Source organism: Phoca vitulina, unplaced genomic scaffold (genome assembly GCF_004348235.1).
Source record: "Phoca vitulina isolate PV1807 unplaced genomic scaffold, GSC_HSeal_1.0 scaffold2, whole genome shotgun sequence".
Classification (NCBI taxonomy): domain Eukaryota; kingdom Metazoa; phylum Chordata; class Mammalia; order Carnivora; family Phocidae; genus Phoca; species Phoca vitulina.
The window spans coordinates 13,257,694-13,279,671 of NW_022589705.1; the positions used below are offsets into that span (position 1 = coordinate 13,257,694).

At 37.1% G+C, this 21,978-nt stretch overlaps 1 pseudogene; it reads left to right on the forward strand.

Annotated features, from left to right (window-relative positions):
* The first annotated feature begins 1,496 nt into the window (after positions 1–1,496).
* On the forward strand, positions 1,497–12,511 carry LOC116641712 (annotated as a pseudogene).
* Positions 12,512–21,978: the final 9,467 nt, after the last annotated feature.

Genomic DNA, 21,978 nt, shown 5'->3' on the forward strand with positions numbered 1-21,978 from the left:
ATGTTTGGCTAAAAACATTAAACAATGGATATATAAGGCATTCATTGAAAGCACAGAGAATAGTTTTAGTTACATATACCCTTCTCTTATTTTTTTCTATTATCCATAAATAATGCTCTGATGAGTATTCTTATACATAATTTTTGTACATCTTTTTGCTTGTTTTCCTGAGGTAATTGTTTAGAAATTGTATTTCCAGGAAAATGTTCTTTTTAGGTAAATTTTAATCTTTGTCTAAATTTGGTATTTGAATTATTTATGTATATATATATATATGAAATTAAGTGCATATATCATTGAACACTGATGTTTCTTCAATTACGAATTTCCTTTTTACTAATTTCCTTTGTCCATATGTCTTGAACTTTTCATCTTCTTACTAATTTGTAAGAGATATTAATAAATTTGTGGGATCAATCCCTTGTCACATATTCTTGTATACACATTTTATTTGCTCAACTCTATTAATCCCATTTTTTTAATAATCTCTTCCTTTTCTTTTAAACTAAGAACTTATTTAACACTGTCAAATTAATTTTGCCCATTGTTTCTTTTAGCTTTTTTCACTTTCCCCTATTTACCACTTTAATAAATTTGTAATTTGCTCTGTTTCTCACAAAACTGACCTATTGAACCCACACTCTTGCTTTCACCATTGGCCACAGGTTTAGTATGCAATTAGAGTTGCCTTTTAGAAACTTTGATGAATTTTACACTCTTGCTTATAAAGTTCATTCTCCTCTTCTGTCACTAGCAGCTTTACTCCTCTGACTCCAACTGGTCCCCAGCAGAAATCAGAGGTGTCACATAATTTTTTTTTTCATTTTATTTATTTATTCGGGAGAGAGAGTATGAGCAGGGGGAGAGGGAGAAGCAGGCTCCCCGCTGAGCAGGGAGCCTGATGCGGGGCTCAATCCCAGGACCCTGGGATCATGACCCGAGCCAAAGGCAGATGCTTAACCAACTGAGCCACCCAGGCACCCTGAGGTGCCACATTATGATAGGCAGAAGGATGGCCCACAAAAGGTGCCCGTGCCCTCAGCTCTGGAACACATGAATATGTTATATACAACATGGCAAAAATAACTTGGAAGATGGAATTAAGGTCCTGGACCTTAGGGACCTTAGGGAGACTACCTTGTTTTATCTGCATGGACCCAACATAATCACACGGGCCCTTAAAAATGAAAGAGGAGGGTGCCTGGGTGGCTCAGTTGGTTAAGCGACTGCCTTCGGCTCAGGTCATGATCCTGGAGTCCCAGGATCGAGTCCCACATCAGGTTCCCTGCTCAGCAGGGAGTCTGCTTCTCCCTCTGACCCTCCCCCCTCTCATGTGCTCTCTCTCTCTCTTTCATTCTCTCTCTCAAATAAATAAAATCTTTAAAAAAAAATGAAAGAGGAAGGCAGGAGAATGAGTCAGAGAAATGTAATGTTAGAATAGACAGGAGACATTTGAGGCATGAGAGAGACTTGACCCTCTGTTGCTCAAATTGCCAATGAAGGAAGGAGGGCTTGAGACAAAGAATGATTGGCTTTTAGAAGTTGGAAACTGTCCTCAGCTGGCAGCCAGCAAGGACATGGGACCTCAGTCTGACAACCACAAGGAACTGAATTCTGCTAAAAACCTGAATGAGCAAAGAAATGGATTCTCCCCCACAGACAGAAAGGCACATGATACGGCCTCACTAAACTTTGACATCATGCTAGACTTCTGGCCTACAGTATATAACGTATATATTGTATATGTGACCTGTATTATAAACCTGTGTTGTTTAAGCTACTAAGTTTATGGTAATTTGTTATAGGAGTAATAGGAAACCAATAAATGAGGCTTTATGGACTTTGGTATATTGGGCATTTCTGTTTCAGATTTTGACTCAGGCCCTTAATAGCTGAATAATTACAGAGCTTTATTCACTATTTATCTCATGGAGCTGTTGGGAACCAGAGAGTAGTTACAATAATGATAGTAATAAAACAATGATGACAATAATAATACTAAGAATATGTTAACAATATAACAGTATAGATACATACATATGTTTTTAAAATAATGACTGTGGGTAACACTTATTGAATGTTTGCCATGTGTCAGATCCTTAGTATGTATTACTTCTTTTAATGTTTATAATAAATTTCTGTTAGATGCTATTGTTATGATCCACCATGCCTATTTTTTTGTACACCTGAAGGATAGAGTTATTAAAAAAAAAAAAAAAGGAGAGGAACAGAGAGGCTAACTTGCCTAAGCTCATACATATAGTAAAAGGACATTGGGGCCAATGCACTGAACCTAGACAGTGTCATCCAGAGCCTGCATGTTTAATCACCTCGCTATAGCTGTTCTATTATTGTTGTTGCCATTTAGTATTAACCATTACGCCACAGCTGCTCAATTATTATTGTTTTTGTTATGACTATATTATTGGTATCAACCCAATATCAATAAAAAGTCCACAGGTGATACAAAAGTAATAGTGGAAAGACTTACATATGGGGTTTGACTTTGAACAAAGATTGCCTTTGAGCCTACCATATGGTTTGATCAAGGGGCCAATTCAGCTAACCAGAGCCTGCCTTTACACCTAGTCTAGGAGTTGGCAATATATCCTGAGTCAGGTGACCTGCCTTTAAGTACCAACAGTTTTTAAATCGGATCTGTGAATTTTGAAGTGTTTATTTAACTTCTGTGTTCCAGTTGCATAACAGATCTCCCCAGTAATATAGACACCTCTTAAAATTATGAATTAAATCAGATTGATGGTCATTGTAACTATGAAGTTATGAGATAGATCATTCAGATATGAGGCTTTATATCATCAGAACTCTTTTTTTTTTTTAGAATTTATTTTGGAAAAGGGCCAAAAAGTGAATTGTTGGATTTTTCACTTATATCCAGAAGGTTTCTATGTTTTGTTCATCAATGCAGTTGCTTTTATGACGTTTCCTCTGGTTTTCACAGTGTTTAGCCATGGGACTTACAGCTGACAAAGCAGAAGTGTATGAGAAGTGAGACGGTGAGAAGCAATGACCGGCTGTTTAATATTATGATACCACAAAACTGAATAAATCTATTTTCCTGTGGGAGACAGAAGTACTTCGCTCTACAGGAGCACTGTGTGCAGAGAGAAGATGCTCTGAGTATTGTGGATGAGATGACAGAGACAGGGCTGGAAGTCACTAGTGAATTCTCAGGCAGGTAAGACCCCTGACCCCACTAAGTAAATGCTACACCCTGTTGGCCTTGACCATCCCACAGATGGTGCTCGCGTTTCACTTACCCAAAGGGCAGCAATCATGCTTTTCCCCAGTCTGAACAAAAAGAGTAATTGTGAGGCCTGGAGGGGGGGAGGGGAGGGCGAGATTATTCCAGTCAAATCTGGAAGTCCTATAAACTTAGGCCAGAGGATACAACTTTAATCACCTCTGGCCCCTCCTCACTTTGCTCAGTACTCTTTCGGCTTTTCAATTAGTGTTTCAATTCTTTGGCAAACTATTTATTCTGCTCATAGTTTATATCTATAGCACTCATTTATTTTCAGTCATCGGTCATGGTAACTCAGCAAGAGCTCTGTGTTAGAGGTTTGAACATCCTCCTAATCAGCGTCCTGGTTTAACTTTGCCAGCCCACTGCCCACCCAGAAATCAGTGGGGTGTCTCTTAAAGGCAAGTCTGATTGTGATCCTCCTTGGCTGCCCCAAAGCCAAAATTAAAATCAGAGCCTCTCAGTATCAGTTGCTTTACCACAAGGAAAAATTCCACATTTCTTAATACATCTTCAAAAGATGTATTAAGTCCACTTCCTCTTTCCCTTCCTTGTTCATTTCTCCAGTCCCGTATGTTGCTGCAAACTACCCCTGCTTTAACCCTCTGCATGTCTACATGAGCAGGAGCTTCAAGTCTTTGCAGTCTGGTAAAAACTTGCCATCATGTCACATAATTGCTTTTCTCATATGTTAAAGACATATTAATTTTCCTTAGTAAGCAGAATGCTAATCCTTATACATATGTACGTGTGTGTGTGTGTGTGTATAAATGCTCATAATAATTTTGTATGCATTATATAGTTTATTCCTTATTATACCACCTTTAAGTAAATAGTACAGTTGTTATTATCTGTGTTTCACAGATGACACAACCGGGCTCTGTATGCTCCCTATTTAGCCTGAGTCACCAGACAGTGGGTAAAAGACTACATATATCTGGTTCACTGTGTAGAGTCTAGTTTCTTTTCAATTCTGGGTTATTTTTGAGATGCCTCTGGTTCAAAATGAAGAATAATTCAGACTAAAATCAACCCCATGTAGGTTTCCTTCACCACTGTGTTGCTCACCACTGGGCTTGGCAGAGGGCAGGTGCTTCATAATTATTTGTTAAATGAATGAAGGAACCTCTACTGGGCTTTCAAGCCTTTTATATTTGCGAATGGCATGCAGAGAAGAGACGTGATCTTCTCAGGGACTTAACATGCAAGAGGGACTTAGGACATCGAAGTGTGAAGAGATAGACTCAGAAATGAATCTTGGCTCTATTCATTAATTGTGTGCTTTTGGACCATTATTTGAATTCTAAATCTCAATTCTATCATCTGGAATTTCAATCATCTGGCTAAAACATAAAAACAACATTAATCGCTTCATAGGGTTTTTGTGGGAGGTAAATGACATACGTATAAAAAGCATGTAGCACAGGGTCTAGCATTTAGTAGACGCTAGATAAATATTAGTAGTTCTCTTCCTGCTGTGAGGGAGAAGTGTTAATTCACAGCCATTTAGGTCAGCGAGCGATGCAATCATTTAACATTTTTTTTCTAAATAGTCATTACATATTTATAATTCCAGGCTCCTTGATTTATATGTGTTCCAGTTAGCTGCTTCTAAGCAGTTTCCAGCTTTTGCATACCCCTAGAGTTTATCTCATTCTGCTATATAGGTTGGAAATAAATTTTGGGAAAATCATACCAATATAACTCAACCATCTTTCAGGCTGGTAGATTTAGTTGTGAGTCCTAGCTAAGGAAAATAACAACCATAGTAAAATGTTTTGTAAATCCATACCTGATTGGAGAGAGGATATTAGAAGTTAAGCTCTTGATTTTAATATATCTGGGCATTAAGCTACCTTTTGTATTTTGCTTGGTATGCTAATCCATATAGAAAGCACTACAGAAATTTTGATTCTATGAAGCCCTCTCTAAATGATTCTTTTAACCATGCAAGTACTGAAATGTGCAGTTTTGCAATCCATTCCAAGTACTCGAGGACTCAGGAAACAGTATTCGTTTTGTTTTTAAATAAAAATTATTCTAGACCTGAGTTATGTTTAGGGGCTTAAGAAAGGATAATATGTTTTTTTGATTCCTTTATGTTGCCCTATTAATTAAGTTAGTTCAATTTGTTCCTTTCCTTCAAATGCCTTTTTTTTTTTTAGTAAGTTGAAAAAATACGTTTTTAGCCATTTCTACAGCTGATTATGCTGCTTGTGAAGTTTTGACGACTCCTTTCCCTGGTGAAAATCTGTATGGATTTCTGAAGCAACGCAGTTTACATCAACAGTTTCTGTAGAGTCTTTGCCGTGGCCCTGATTTGTTAGCTGCGTCGTTTTAACCGATGTAAGTCTTAATCTCCCCATTGGTCAAAAGCGGCAATTAATATCCACCTAACCTATCTGTTGTATGTTTGAAATAATATATGTAGATCTCTGTGTATATATGGGGTAGAAATTCTATAAATTTTAATCCCCTTTCCCATCTTTCTCTGCTAAGTATTCTTTAACCATCTATATGCTGCTGATGGTTTTATATCTAGTAATAATACCACTTTGTGTTTATGCACCACTTTTCCATTTTGCCAAGCACTCTCCTGCACTAGCTTTTCATCCTCATAACAAGCCTGACAGGTGGGTAACACGGTGATTACCACTTCCGTTTGGGAGATAAAACAAATTGTCAAATTGTAAACTTCTTAGGTGTGAAGGACTATGTCTTTTGCTCTTTTCTTTGTTCCTCTGTTCCTCAGAGCTTAGCACTGAACTTGGCATATATTTGGGGCTATATAAATATTTGTTGTACAGAACTGATTGATGGGAAGAGCAGTAACTTGTGCAAGGTCACACAGACAGAGGTGACGGCAAGACCGGGACAGTCTTTCAGATTTTTCCATTAGACAAGTGGGAGCAACTTTTAATTTTTTTTTCCCAAAAGGGTCAATTCAGGGAAAATAAAAATGTTTATGTGCCACAGTTTTCCAATTAAAATGAAAATAGCTTTATTGAGTCTCAAGGAAAAATATATTCCTTCTACTTAGATTGCTTCCTTCTGCAGTAGAAAAGTGCCAACGATAAATATTAGCCCTCCTTTTTCACCACTAAAATGTTAATATCTGGGCATATTTGAGAAGGAGCCACCCAGAGGCAGCTTTCCAATCTTTTATCCCTCATATTTACAGAGCACTTCAGAGTTCACCAAGTGCTTTCATAGGCATTATCTAATTACCTTCTTGAAACAATCCCAGGAAGGGGTATTATTACCAACCACACTTTACAAAGGGTGTACTAAAGTTGAGGAGGGAAATGACTTGCCTAAGGTCACACGGCAAGTGCATACTGAACAAGGTTAGATGCATTGCCTCACAGCCCACATATACTGAGCCCTAGCTCCCTTCATCTGTTTTAGGTATGGGGGATACATATACGATAGATTCCCCCCACCCAAAACAAAAAACAACATGAGCATTTCTCTTTCTTACTCCCTCAGTCTCTGGTGTCATGTGGTATTTTTTTGTTTTTGTTTTTGTTTTTTAAATCCAGCTGAGTACAGGAGCCTGGGAATGAACCACTCTAACAAAACAAAAACATATTACTGTATTTCCTTCCCTGGAGGGTTTCTGCCCTAAAAGTCTCCGGTTTGTATGGGTAAGAATTACACTGTGTGCTACAAAGTGAAGCTTCATGGCCTTCAGGCTGATCTGAATGACCTAGCTGGGTGACCAGTGCTACCAAAGAGAGATGTGTTCTGGTTTATAGAATGCCAGTGATTCGGTACAGTTTTGACTTGAAAATCTAAAAATTAATTTTGTGGCGGTATGCAAATATAGTAAGACTAGAAATTTTTCACTAAATATGCATGTAGTGACCTTTCTTTCCCACATCGATCCATTCTATTTTTTCATATTCACCTCATTTGCTTTTGTTGACTTGCAACGGGAGATTGCAATAAAACAAGTTTATTTAACTAGGTTGCCCACTGTGAGCAAGTGAACAGAGGACCCCCACCGCCCCCCACCACCACTGCCATTTCTCTTCGGGCAGTTCTCCAAGCCTTTTTGGAAAGTGGAGGAGATCTATGGAAATATGCGAGGCAGGTGCATGTTTGCATAGGGTGCCAAAGCTGGAAAGTATGAAGAAGGAGTGAGAATGGCACAGGAGGCATGGCTTTCTGCTGATGGGACTGTCTCCCTGTATCCAGTCTCAGCCCACTGGTCTCCTTCTTTATCTCCCCTCAATGGCTTCTCATTTGTCACAGCTACATGAGGTAAGAATTAATTTTGAAGTTCTTTTTTTAATGATACTTTTCTTTTTTTGCTACTACATCTGCTCCCTCCCTCATTTGCATTTCACAGTTTATCTGTTGTAAGTGACATCATTTTCCAAATTCCTTTGAAGAGGACAGCGTTGTCTACCCTGTGGTAACCGATAATATCTTTTGCAGGGAAAAAGAATACTTGTGGAAAGTTGGCCTCAGATAACTCTCTCCTGTAGAAATCCGGAGCTGCTTTATATTTGATTTTCTGCTTTCCGACCTGATAGAAATCATCATTGACTTGTTTTAGACATGGTTGTCTAAAACATAGCTGATTGATGAAGTCCACATTTACTGGACTTGCTAGGTTTTTCTGTTTGTTCTTTGAGTAATGCTGCTGAAAGTGAAATTAGACCCTCTGTAGCAAGTGCTGTTTCAGTGGGTGAATGGATAGATTTAGACCATGGTGGGGAGGTCACCTTAGACTTGGGTACGTGTAATTTTTCTTCTCATATTTTCTTACATCTGCATTTCTAAAATATCACTGTACTTTTTATCAAAAAACATAAATGCAAAGATAAATCAATTAGTTCATTGAACTGGAAATCTTCACAACATGCAATTTGCAAGTATTTTGTCACTTTTGTGACGTTTGTCATTTTCCATATTTCCAACATGCCAATGACTACATAAACAACATTTAGCCCCATGTATTTTTATTTAATAAGAATCAAAATCCCCAAAACCTAGGCCTATTCCAGAATTTCCCCAAAAGATAATTAGTATAATTGATAAGAAAAGCTTGTACTTTCTTTTCCCCACGTGTAACTCTATTTTTAAAGGTAAGATTCAGCCCAATATTGTTCACATTTTGCAGATATTTATGAGTCACCTCACTGCCCAAGGCACAATGCTCAGCCCTTTAACTAAGATGTGATATTAAAGTATTGCAATAGTGTCTTAACTAATCTCCTTGTGCTTTGCCTCTCTATGCATCCATCAATCCTCTACACTGTCCATTCCTTTATGAAGCCATTTCTGACTCCTCCTCAGAATTATCTCAACCTGTCTTTAAGGCACAACACATATTCTTGTTTTAGGGCATGTAACATATGTTATCATTAGATAATGTATTCATTACAGATGATGCAGATAATTACTGATAATTAGTGGCAGATACAGATAATGAGTGGCATCCCAGTCATTTTTAAAATACACTATTGATTATAACATGCATACAAAGAAGTGCACAAATCACAATATATTTCTCAATAACTTTTCACAAAGGGAACATATTCATATAACCCTTTTCCAGAGCCATAAGTAGAATATTGCCAGTTCCCAAATGGTGGCCTCTGTGTTCCCTCCCAGTCACAGCTTTGCTTCCAAAGGTGACACCACCCCATCTCTCATCACCATAGATGAGTTTTAGTTTTGTGAATCTGGATTTTTTTTTGCTCAATGTTGTGCATGTGAGTACATGAATTATTAGTGGTACATTGAGTAGCACTGCTATTTAATATCCCATTTTATGGGCCTACTACAATTTATATATTCATTCTACTGTTGCTGAAAATTTGTTTTTGTTTGCTTGTTTTGTTTACTAGCCTGGGGCTATGAGTGTGCTCCTGTGTACATTTTAACATATAGATTCCAGTAAGAACACATATATGTACATTTCTTATTCATTTGTTAATCCTCTTCTTGGGATATAGAATTGCCAACATGAAATCAAGAATTACATTTTAATTTTTAAAAAATAGAGGAATGTGTTGTGCAAACATTTGAGTTTTGAAAGCAAGTAAAGGAAACTTCTTAAGTTGTTCTACTTCCCCATTCCAAACATTGGGGATTTCAAGTCTGTTTCAAGTTCTGTTCCCCAGAAGTAAGCAAGCTAATTAGTAGAGAGTATTGGTTTAAAGAAAACCTGTTCTCAATTTAAAATAAAGAAACAAACAAAATATTCTGAAGCATCAAAGACAAAGGAGAAATTACAAAAATACCAAAGGTAATATGAACTCCTAAAGAGAAACTTTCACATGAATTCCTAGAAACTTTCATAATAACAACTCATACGAATACTTAGTAAACTGAAACCAGGTCTTAACAATGAACCCAGGGGCGCCTGGGTGGCTCAGTCGTTAAGCATCTGCCTTCAGCTCAGGTCATGATCTTAGGGTCCTGGGATCGAGCCCCACATGGGGCTCCCTGCTCTGCAGGAAGCATGCTTCTCCCTCTTCTACTCCCCCTGCTTGTGTTCCCTCTCTTGCTGTGTCTCTCTCTGTCAAATAAATAAATAAAATCTTAAAAAAAAAAAAAAAACAATGAACCCAGAAAAGACTAAAGTGATTTCTAAGGTATAAAATATAAAATCAGCATTGGAAACATTTAATACAGAATGGTAGAACTGTCTCTGAAGAAGATCAGGTAATGAAATAGAAGGGAGACTGGAATAATTTTAAAAGTGTACTTAAATAATCTCAAGAGAAGATGGGGAATGAGAATATACCATGTGAGTAATGGGAGTCAACAGAGAAGAACACAGAATAAAGAGAGATGACTACATAAGCAAGAATAATAATAAAAATAAATAGTAATAAAAAATTCTAGAACTAAAGTAAATAAATTCCCAAGATTGGGACTTGAGAGAAATCAAAAAAGCCTATTATGTTCCAAGTAAAATATATAAATGTAAACTACTACAAAAAGACATTAGCAATTTTTAAATTTAATTTTCAATATCAATATACAATAAAACATCCTATCAAACAAATACTGGTTAAATAACTTATTCAAATACCTTTTCCTGCACAAAGCACTGGCAGGTGTGATCCAGCATCTTAAGATGTGGAATTCCACCCTTTGAACTCAGCAACAATGTCTTTTGTCTTTTTGAATTTCCCTAGTACCTAGTTCACTCAGTACATGCTCCTATTTTATCCAAATTGATCTTACTTTAGTCTTATAAATACATATTGTGCAGGTTTTATCTATGTTCCAAGACATCTCAAAAAGACTCATGGGATCAATGATGAACATTCAAGGGTTAAGTAATACTGATATCTCAAAGCACAGGTACAATTCTGTACCAAAAATGGACTATGCACTAAACATGATTGTTGTTTTTGAGAAGAAATATTTGGATTTAATTAAATAACATCATAAAGATAAGAAAAAGACTAATAAAAGTAAATTAGAATACAGAACACCAAAAGGAGAGCTAGGACTAAAAAATCTTAACTGGTATAACTGCTGGAACAAAATAGGACACAAAGAAAAAAAAAGTAAAAATTAATGGACTCTACCTTCAAGATAAAGGTACATAAGTGTCAGAAGGTAAAAGAACCTATAAAAGTGGTCAGATTTCCTTTTTTCAAAGATATGTATGGAAGAAGACTATTCTTGTATTTTGAAACTTATGATACATTATAAAATGATTAATTATGTTATTAAGAAATAGTAAAATGAGAGCATAAAATAGAATTACAGAAAATGACATCTAAATAACAATTAGAAGAATAGATTTAAGTGGTTTAAAACCTCTATAAAAAGAGGAAGAAACTTAAATTGAATTGATAAATACATAAGATATGTATAAATAACACTTTTAAAGAAACCTATATATAGACACCTTTGGGGACCGCTGGGGGTGGCCAGTGAGTCAGTGTGGACCTAGATCCACCTTCATCTGGAGTCAGGAGTCCCAAGCACAGGCATGGGTCAACCAGAGCCTCATTTGCCTCCCTTTACCCTTTCTTGCCAGGACCAGACTGACCCTCTCCATGGAGGTGCCAGCCTAAGCATGACTATATTTCGGGGCTTCTATTTGTAAGGGATCATTCAAGGAAGGATTTTTGCTGGAGGAGGTAAGACAACATGAAACCTTTAGCACTGACTCACAAAGCAGCAGAACAAAATTTCGCAAACAATTGAAACCTGTCATCAGCCTTGTTCAAAACGTCTGAGTTTTTATGACTGCACAAGCAAAATTAACGAACAGAGTTTGGATGGGATCCTTAAAGATTGGAGAAAGAGAGTTATTGGCGGTACAGATTCCAGTGAAACATACAGTAGAAAGATGCAGAGAGCAGGTTATCCATGAGCAGCTCCCCTGCATCCCCTGTGTGCAGGATCTCATCTTCTTGCTCTTCGGCTTCATCTCTGTCACCAACACTCCCACTCATGTTTTAGAACAAATGCGTTTTCTTTAGGCTAAATTGGAAGAACTAAAAGGAAATCCTTTGTTCTTTCCAACCTAGGCAATACTAGCCAGCGTAAGTGCAAAGTGCCTTCAGTCATAAATACTTCCCAGAGATATGCCAAAGTTATGAAAGAAGACGGTACTGACTTTTTTGATAAGGATGGAATGATGAAAGAAATCAGGATGATTTACAGGTTTATAACACACTTCACACAAGCCAGGGTGTGCAGATGTGGAAGACTGAGCTAGCTGCTGAATCTTGTCAGGCCGAAGTGAACATATTAAGAAGACAAATCACTCAGAGGGAAAACGTATAGAACAAAAGAAGATTGTAGCAGGTGATGACGCTAAGCAGACAGATGCCATCTGAAAATTTGGAACCAGTGTTTGGTCCTCAGATGTCATAGCGAGGTTTATAGCTGAAGGTAGAGGCACACTGGGAGATACAGATTCCTCTGATCCTCCTCCTCTCTGTTTCTCTCTCTTTTTTTTTATTGTACCCATACAATCAAGAAAGTACTTCTCGCATTGAAAGTTGTATCCTTATGCCTGGACCTTAAATCATGGGCTCTTTGAACTCTGCTTCCACCAAGGACAGACTGAAGTGTCCTGGAAGCAGAGAAGACCTTCCTTCCCTAAGAGTAGCTGGAGACAGAGTTGAGACATCAGATAACAGTGATTATGAAAATTTGATTGACCCCCATAGACTCTTTAATAGGGACTTTTTTTTTTTTTTTTTTTTAATAGGGACTTTTTTACTTGATTACTTGTTGAGAAAAAAGTTAAGTTGAGGACTTAATGGGAGGCTGCTTACTCAAACCCCTGGACTCCAAAGTGGAGAATCCCTATGCACAGAACTTGTAGGAGCCTAGCATTTGTGCACCCTCACCTTTTGACCCAGTGTGCAGGTTTCAACAGAGAATCATTAAGAATCTCAAATTGTCCGGGCACTTGGGTGGCTCAGTTGGTTGTGCATCCAACTCTTGATTTCAGCTCAGGTCATGGTCTCAGGGTCCAGCTTCCCACTCAGCAAGGAGTCTGCTTGTCTCCCTCTCTCTCTGTCCCTCCCCACCTCAAAAAAAAAAAAAAATAGATAAAAAATTTTAAAAAAGAGTATCAAATTTTTCTAATTCTGGTGCTATTCGTGAATATACTGGTATATTTAGGCAAAGTAAAATTTATGAACATAATTCCTATTCTTCAAAATAAATTAGAAATTAAATATTAAGCACAAGTAGTCTATGAATGTTCTATAATTGGTCTATAAATGAAAAATTTACCCTTTGCACGATCATGTCTCAAAATTTGTTTTTCAAAAGAAAGTGAGTTTAGCAACAGTGTCCACAGAATCTTCTTTCTATGATGAGCCAAGTTCATCTTTGCCAGAAAAATTTTTTTGATAAGAAACCTGATTGGAACAAATCAGATTTGCCTTCTCTTGTCTTATCAGATGTGACTGAGAGTTTGAAAGAGAGGGTTTTGTTTTAACATCTTTCTACTAGCCTAATATGTATTGGCACTTAAAATGGCTGCCTTTAAAAAATATACAAATGCTAATTACCAATAAGTAATCATGCAAATAAGTATGTCATAAATAAATTAATTTTCTTTTGAAGGATTACACTGACTGCTCTCTTGCACTAGCCACATTTATGGTCTCTGTTCTGAAGTTCTAAAGGGAGGACATACAGCAGTAGATAACAGAAAGGTATTAGGTACCAGATCTGAATTTTATGATGGACAGAGTCCAGACACAATGGATTTAGTTCAGTTCCAAAACATAAATTTTGAGACATGATAGTGCAAAGGGTAAGTTTTGCATTTATAGACCAATTATAGAACATTCATAGACTACTTGTGCTTAATATTTAATTTCTAATTTATTTTAAAGAATAGGAATTATGTTCATAAATTTTACTTTGCCTAAATATACCAGTATATCCACGAATAGCACCAGAATTATCTCTCCTATGTGAGAGATACAATTCATTTAGACCATCTGAGAAATCCTAGTGTTAATTTGATTTGTGGAGAAAGGATATTTAATAAAATGTACAGGAATTTTTTTCAAGATTTTTTATTTATTATTTTAGAGAGAGAGAGCATGTGGAGAGCATGGGAACAGAGGGAGAGGGAGAGAGAGAATCTCAAGTAAATTCCCCTGCTGAGCACAGAGCCCAATGCAGGGCTCCATCTCACCACCCTGAGATCATGACCTGAGCTGAAATCAAGAGTCAGATGATTAAACCAAGTGAGCCACCCTGGTGCCCCAACTGGGAATCTTTTTTTTTTTAATTTTATTTATTTTATTATGTTATGTTAGTCACCATACAATACATCATTAGTTTTTGATGTGGTGATGAATGAAGATTCATTTTAAATCCAAGGGGGGAAAAAACCCTTATAAGCTACAGGTTAAAATAAGTACCAAGAATCTATATTTTGTTTTTATAATCTATTTTTTTTTTCAAATATAGAGATTGTATCAATGTTTCTCAGACTGGAAAAAAATAAAATACCTTTTTTGATCTGGTTGGAGCTCATTCTAAATTCAGGGAATATTAAACTAAACTCACAGCTTTCTTACTTTGAGGTCATAAAATTGAAAATCAAAACCTGAAATAAACTAAACATTCCATTTAAAATTATAGAAAAGTAAGGATAAAAATGAAAAGAAGCAAATTTTCAAGATAATAGCCGAACTGGACAAGTTTGCCTGTAAGTATTGATCAAAGCGCCTGGCTAATTGCCTTTGTACCACTATTTAAGTATAGATGAGCTAAAATTGAACAGTGTAGGTACTAATTCTTACTTAGATTTCCAGATTACATACTGGGGCTTTAAATCAAAGGATTTAGTGTCACAGTAGGTAAAATGGATAACATGGGCGGAAGGTACTGATTATGATATAATGCTCCTTAAACTTACTAATATAGTAGATAAGGTCTGCAAAGGAGACTGATGATGTTCATAGTTGATATGAATGAAATTGCCAGCATAAGATTTATACTCACAAATTTGCATACATTTCATATTATTATATTTACTTTATAAATTTATTTTGAATATAACAGAGAAACTCACCATGAGATAGAGTCTTCTGAAAGCTTTGTTTTCCTTTGTTTATAGCAAGTGAAGAAATTCTAGGCATATTCATGAAAATGAATACAATATTATAGAAAATACAATAGCAAGAAATCCATTTTATGCATCAAGTTCTTGAATACTTTTTTGAATGTTTGTCCTGCTCAGTCTCATCAACCTCGGTGCATAATTTAAGGTTTGGAAGAAACATTTCATATCATCATTTGGTTTTAACATCTACCCTGAGTATTTCCCTGATAACAAATGTATCTGACACTATCACAGATGAAATTTTTTGTTTGGTTACATATTAATCTGCCATTTCCCTGGTGCTCTGTTTTAATATATTGAAACTGGTGATTTTATATACAATTCATGCCAATCTATCTAAACTATGCTGAACTATAAGCGAAAAATATAAGCTCTAAAATTTAATAAAATGTTTTTCAAGTAATTATATATATATGCTTTTAGTCATCACCTAGGAATTAAGTTTGAGAGGCCATTTGTCATAGCCATTTTGAAACCCCACATAGTGAAATTATCTTTATTCTATTTATGTTTTATTATGTTTTTTTATAGTCAGAGTATACCAGATTAATCAGTTTTCTTATAACTGTTACTTAAGTATTTTTCACTCTGTGTCCTCCACCATACATTTATTAAGCTCACTGTTAACCCCTTGGAATTTATTTAAAAATACATTTCATTCACTATGTAATCGATACTAGATTTAACCTTGGTTCCTTTCTTTCTCCACATTTTCTCATTAAAATAGACCAAGGTACATTTGGAGACAGAAACCATTTTTTAAGAGGATAAATATAGTCCATATAAATGTAGTAGGATGCAATTAACTTCTAGAAAAAAAAGTAGAAGAAATGCTATCTTCTGAGAATTAACCTAGTAAAATACAGACAAAAAAAAGTGTGGTTGGAGGTTTATTGTTGATATTAAGATGGAGATACTTGAATATTTGCATAACAAAGTAAATAATGTGGATATTGGGGGGAAGCAGGTGTTATATAACAGCTGTGAGTAACTAATAGCCAAGACCTTCCGGTTCAGGAGCCAGATATTCTTATTTTAAACAAATTCCTCATTTAATTCTTTTGTAAACTGCAGATGTTTGTATGGAATTTAAGTCTGATACTTATATTTTGCTCATTTTTTTTGTGAGGTTATTTTTCCTGTACTTTCAGAAAGGGTCTTGGTTTAAGTAACTTGTCTAACTTCAGAGTTTTTTTCTTCTACATGCATGAGTGTGTGCGTGCATATATGTTTAATGTTTAAAAAAATTATATATGGTAGCTTGCTTTGTAGGATATTATGGCTCCATCAGCTGGATTATTTTCTTCCTTTGCTTCTGTTCTATTGAGATCAATTTTGATCCCATTGCTGGTAGTTACTCCTTAATATGGATTCCCATTCCAGAAGGGAGCTCTCGTGGGTCAGTTTGAGAGTTCGTAGGGGACAGACTGCTTCAGCCCCTCAGATAATCTTGCTGGGCCCTCCTTGAGTTCACCCTTTCACCCCTTAGGTTTGGCTATTGTTCTCAAATTGGCCCACAGCATGTTCCAGTGAATATCTGTTGGCTATTTGGTGTTCTCTTGTTTTGGACTCTGTCAAATATCACATTGCTTCTGTCAGACACCATGCAGTCCCTGAGGCAGTTGGCGAATTTTGCCCACCTGCAGCTGTATTGGGGGATATGTTGTGGGGATACCTCATCACATAGTTTTGTTGTAAATACTATCTGTGTGGTCATGATTTTGCTGTCTAGTTACTTTGCCCATTTTTATGTGGGAATTCAAGATAGAAACTATGCCTAGCATTCTAAATTTATATATTTTTTTAAGATTTTATTTATTTATTTGGGAGGGAGAGAGAGAGAGCTCTTAAGAGCAGGGGGAGGGAGAAGCAGACTCCCCACTGAGCAGGAAGCCTGACACAGGGCTTGATCCCAGGACGCTGGGACCATGACCTGAGCTGAAGGCAGACGCTTAACCAACTGAGCCACCCAGGGGCCCCTAAATTTATATTTTTAAACAGTTCTATAGGTGATTCTTATATACCACTGCACTATATCATGGTATCTCAGCTCCAGTGCCTACAACAACTAACTCAGTCTGTGTCTCTCAGTCTCAATATATGAGAGAGAAAACCTGAGTGATCAGTAGCCTGAAAAGTTTTGCTTATTCTCCTGTCCAACCACAGACTGATCAGCAATGGTGGTGATAGGAGCTATTACATATTTTTTTTTTTTTTTTTTTTAAAGATTTTATTTATTTATTTGCGAGAGAGAGAATGAGAGACAGAGAGCATGAGAGGGAGGAGGGTCAGAGGGAGAAGCAGACTCCCCGCCGAGCAGGGAGCCCGATGCGGGACTCGATCCCGGGACTCCAGGATCATGACCTGAGCCGAAGGCAGTCGCTTAACCAACTGAGCCACCCAGGCGTCCCGATATTACATATTTTTATTTAAGAATGAAAAGTACAGATCAACAGAGGAAAAAGAAATGGTTGTTTAACATTTATCACAACTCTAATTTATGGTTTTCTCTGAAATATTAAAACAACTAAGAAATAGGAAAAAGATTTCCTTCTCATGCTATCGCCTCTGCCTGAACTCGCCCTGTGCCCCATCATTTGGCTGACTGATTTCAACTTTTTCATCACATGTCAGTCCTGATCCCTGAACCTTCCTTGACCTATCCTTTTCTTTCAGTCTGAGTTAGAGGTTTTCTCATTCATCCACTAAGTTTCCATTTTTTTATCTTTCTGTCTTTCCCCATGTAACACACTAAATTCCTTAGGATGGGAATTGTGTTTTTCTCTATCTCCAGCATCAGGCATGATATTTTTTGATGTAGAAGGAACTAATGATGATGAATGAATAATTGATGAGTGAGTGAAATGAACGAATCCATGAACGAATGAACATAAATCATTAATCATTTTACCACTTAGCGGTCCTCATTGGCTGTTTATGGCAGGCTGAATAATGCCCCTCACCCCTCCAGGATATCTATGTCCTCTCTAGAACCTGTGAATATGTTATCTTATATAGCAAAAGTGTCTCTGAAGATGCGATTAAGGATCCTGAGATGCAAAGATTGGTTATCCTAGATTATCTGGATGGGTCCTGAATATAGTCACAGTGGTCCCTGAGGGAGACCATGTGGAGTAGGAGATGTGACTATAGGAGAAAGAAGTAGTAGTGAGTCTGGTAAGTGGTCACTAGCTGGGGAATGCAGGCAGACTATGAGTTGGGAAAGGCCAAGAAACAAATTCTCCCTAAAAGCCTCTAGAAAGATGCAGCCCTGTCAACATCTTGGTATTAGGCTTCTGACCTCCAAAACTGTAAGAGAATAAATTTGAGTTGTTTTAAGCCTCTTCTTCCGTAATAATTTGTTACAACAGCCATAGGAAACTACGGCCTATTTTGGTACCTCAAAGTGGAGAGCTGCTTAACAAATCCCTAAGAATGCAAAAGTGGTTTTGGAATTGTATGAACAGAGGCTGGAGGAGTTTGAGAGAATGATAGAAAAGGCCGAGTTTGCCTGAAACAGACTACTGGTAGAAATGTGAATGTTAAAGCTGTTGCTGGTAAGGGCTCAGAAGGAAGTGAGGAACACATCAGACCTGTATCATCTTAGGGAATACCAAAATAGTTAATGTATCTAGATATATGAATGTTGAAGATACTTCCGTTGAGGGCTCAGAAGGAAATGAGTCCCAGAGGGAAGGGGATTCTTGCTACGTAGTGGCAGAAAACTTTAGCAGAATTGTGTCCTACACTTGTGTTGGAAGCAAAACGTGTAGAAGAAGAACTTAGATATTTAGCTGAGATGATTTCCAAGCAAATACTGAAGGTACGGCTTGGTTTCTTGCTGCTGATAGTAAAATGCAAGGGGAAAGAGATAAATTGAGAGATCTCTTACCCAGAAAGAAACCAGAACTTGAACTGAGAGATTCTCAGCCTATCCAGATGGTGAAAGATGCTAACGTTAGAGGATTCGCTGTAAGGAAAGCATACTCTAGAGACAAAGTCAAGGGTTTGGCTGGATAATCTCTTGACAGGACCTCCAGTGGGTCTAAAGGTCAAAGTACCCCGCCACACAGACAGCTCTTTGAGGAGATTAGGCATGTTATTCATGGACCCCCTCAGCCATCTCCACAGAGGCAGAGAGTAGAGATAGGATTATCCCGGAAAGATTTGTGGGGGAGTCTCTTATGTAATGGAGTGAATCCCTGAGATGTTCACAGAAGACCCTCAGTTCTTTTAGAATGTTATATGAGCAGAAACACTGTCAGCTTGTACTGAAAAGGACAGAGAGGGAATGAAATGACAGGAGGCTTTCAGACTTCCAAGACTCTACAGGGAGAAAATAGGCTAAACACATGACTCAGTTGCAAACATGTGCTACCCTTCATGAAAAGGGTAGGATGGTTCAGAGGGAGCTGCAGGCATAGAGGGTAGAGCTATGAGCCCAGAAGATAGAATGATGAGCCCAGAAGGCAGAGTGCTGTGCCAGAGAAGACCATTCCCGGCCCTTGTAACCTAACAGGGTTTGCCCAGTTGGATTTTGAAATTATTTGGGGCTGAGGACTCCTTTTTCCTTTCCTTTTCTTTCTTTTTAGGTGAGAATGCCTGTAACTGTTAACCTATGCTTGTCTCCATTGTGGTTTGGGAGCAGATAACTTGTTTTTAAGTTTTACAGGTCCACAGATGGAGAGAAATTTTTTCCCAGGATGTATTCGACTCAGACTCCCACTCATACCTAATTTAGATAAATTAAATGGTGAGGTTTGGGATTTTTGAACGGATGAGACTTAATGAGATTTGGGACTTGAGTTGATGCTGTAATGGTTTGATACTTTGGGGGACCTTGGGTTAGGGCCAATGTATTTTGCATTTGGGATGGACATGAATATTTGGAGGCCAGAGGATACCCTATGGTAGACTGAATATTACTCTACACTCCTACCAGATGACTATGTCCTACTTCCTGTAACCTGTGAATACATTACCTTATATATCCAAAGAGATTTTGTAGATGTGATGAAATCAGGAATTTTGAGATTATTTTGGGTAAATTGGGAGCAGAAGAAGAGGCAAATCTAGTGATAATGGTTTTATTTTTTAAATATTTATTTATTTGAGAGAAACAGAGAGCACGTGCACACAGAGGGGAGGGGCAGAGGGAGAGGGAGAGTCTTAAGCAGACTCCACACTGAGCACAGAGCCCGTCGTGGGGCTCAGTCTCACAACCCTGAGATCAAGACCCTGAGATTGCAACCTGAGCCGAAACCGAGAGTTGGACGCTTCACCAACTGTGCCACCCAGGTGCCCCAATAATGGTCTTATAAGAAAGAAACAAGAGGGTGAATGAGGAGTAGAAGATAGGATGGCAGAAGAAAGAAGTTGGAGTTGTGTAAAGAAAGGTCCACGGGCCAAGAAATGCAAGTAGCCTCCAGAAGCTGAAAAAGGAAAGGAAACAGAATTCCCTCTGAAGACTCCAGAAGGAACACAGCCCAAATGACCCACCGATTTTAGACTCTGGACCTCCAGAACTGTAATAGAATAAAGTTGTATTGTTTTGTTCCACTAAATTTGTGGTGATTTTTTACAGAAGCAGTCGTATACCAATACACTGTCATATTTTTGTTGTTGTTTCTGATCAATAACATATAAAAAGTTATGTAAAAATTAACTGACAATTGTTTTGTGTTAATGTAGAGAATATATTCCCAGTAAAGATTTAAAGACATTCTTCATTTTAATAACTGCATAAGTCTATGAGTTTTCTCAAGGTGCTTGGGGATAGATTCTAGTCCCATAAATATGAAAGTCCCTACCAGATGTTTCTTTTCCTATGAAATGTTTTTGCCACAGGCAAGCTTTTATCTTCTTCCTCACTGTTACCTTGTATTCTTAATGTCTGACCTTCAGAGACTGAGGCATCTCCCAACATACATTAGACCACACAAGGGCACTTAATCATGTAAACAGTAAAATCAGTCTCGCTGCTTATCCTTTATCTAATGACAAGTTTCTTAGCTGTGTGTACTTTGATGGGGATGATGAAAGGAAATACTTTTTATTTGATTATTCCACAATGCACATTCCAACTTGAGAATCCCAACATGCATTGGTTGTAATTATAATAATAATAAAAAAAAATCTTGTTTCTTTTTCTTCTTTCTTGATTGTAGATACATTAGCATTGCTTTGGAATAGAATGCCACTCCAGTTTCACTTTTCTTTTTGGAATGTGTAATGTAGGAAAAAAAAAAAAAAGATAATGCAGCTAGTGATATTTTATCCATGAAAAGGACATTAGTTTTTCCTTTTCCCTTTTGTTATGTTATGGGCTAGGTTGGAGATAATGGATTACAGTGAAGCCATCTTCACTGTGATTCATCAATCTTGGTGGGTGGGGGCAGCACCCACTCTGCTCTTAATGATTGGTTTCTAAGTGACGTGGCCTTTTGTGGCATAAAAAAAAAGGCTAGTTTCTAAGGCTTGAGAATTACATTTAGCAAGAAGACAGAAAATGTACTTATTGTCAATGAGTAAATTAAGATGACAAAAAGGATGCAGAACTGTTTAGGCTTCATCTTTAGAGAAATGAGAAGTAGAGTGGTTTCTCACACATTCACACATCCACAGTCCTTTTACCTGTAGAATAATTAAACAACAAAAGCAGTTTGTGGTTTGGAAGATTCCACGTTTACAAGATCAGCCAAACAGAACTGCTTGATTTAAGCTGCTAATCTTAGATCCATGGTTCAACTCTGAAAGAAAGGTTTAATTCTAAATCTGATTTATAAATTATCCAGTTTAAATAATTGGATAATTGCCAAGGCAATGAAAACAGCTAGATTAGCTCTGATTTTAATGTTAATCCTCCAAAGTTTAAAATGCTTTGATCATTACATGTGATAGACTCAGTCACATACTAATGCTATCACTTTTTTAAAGCAAACTTTAAAATTTATCATTTGATGAATTTTTCCATTTATTAATGGGTTCTCTTATTAGCTTCATTTTTTTCCACTTTTTTTGCAAAGTTTAAAAATGTCGTAGGTTATAGCTTATAGGCTATCTTTTTCACCTTTAAACTTTAAAAAGACAACTAAAATTTGGATTCTAGAAGGTTAAGTTTCAC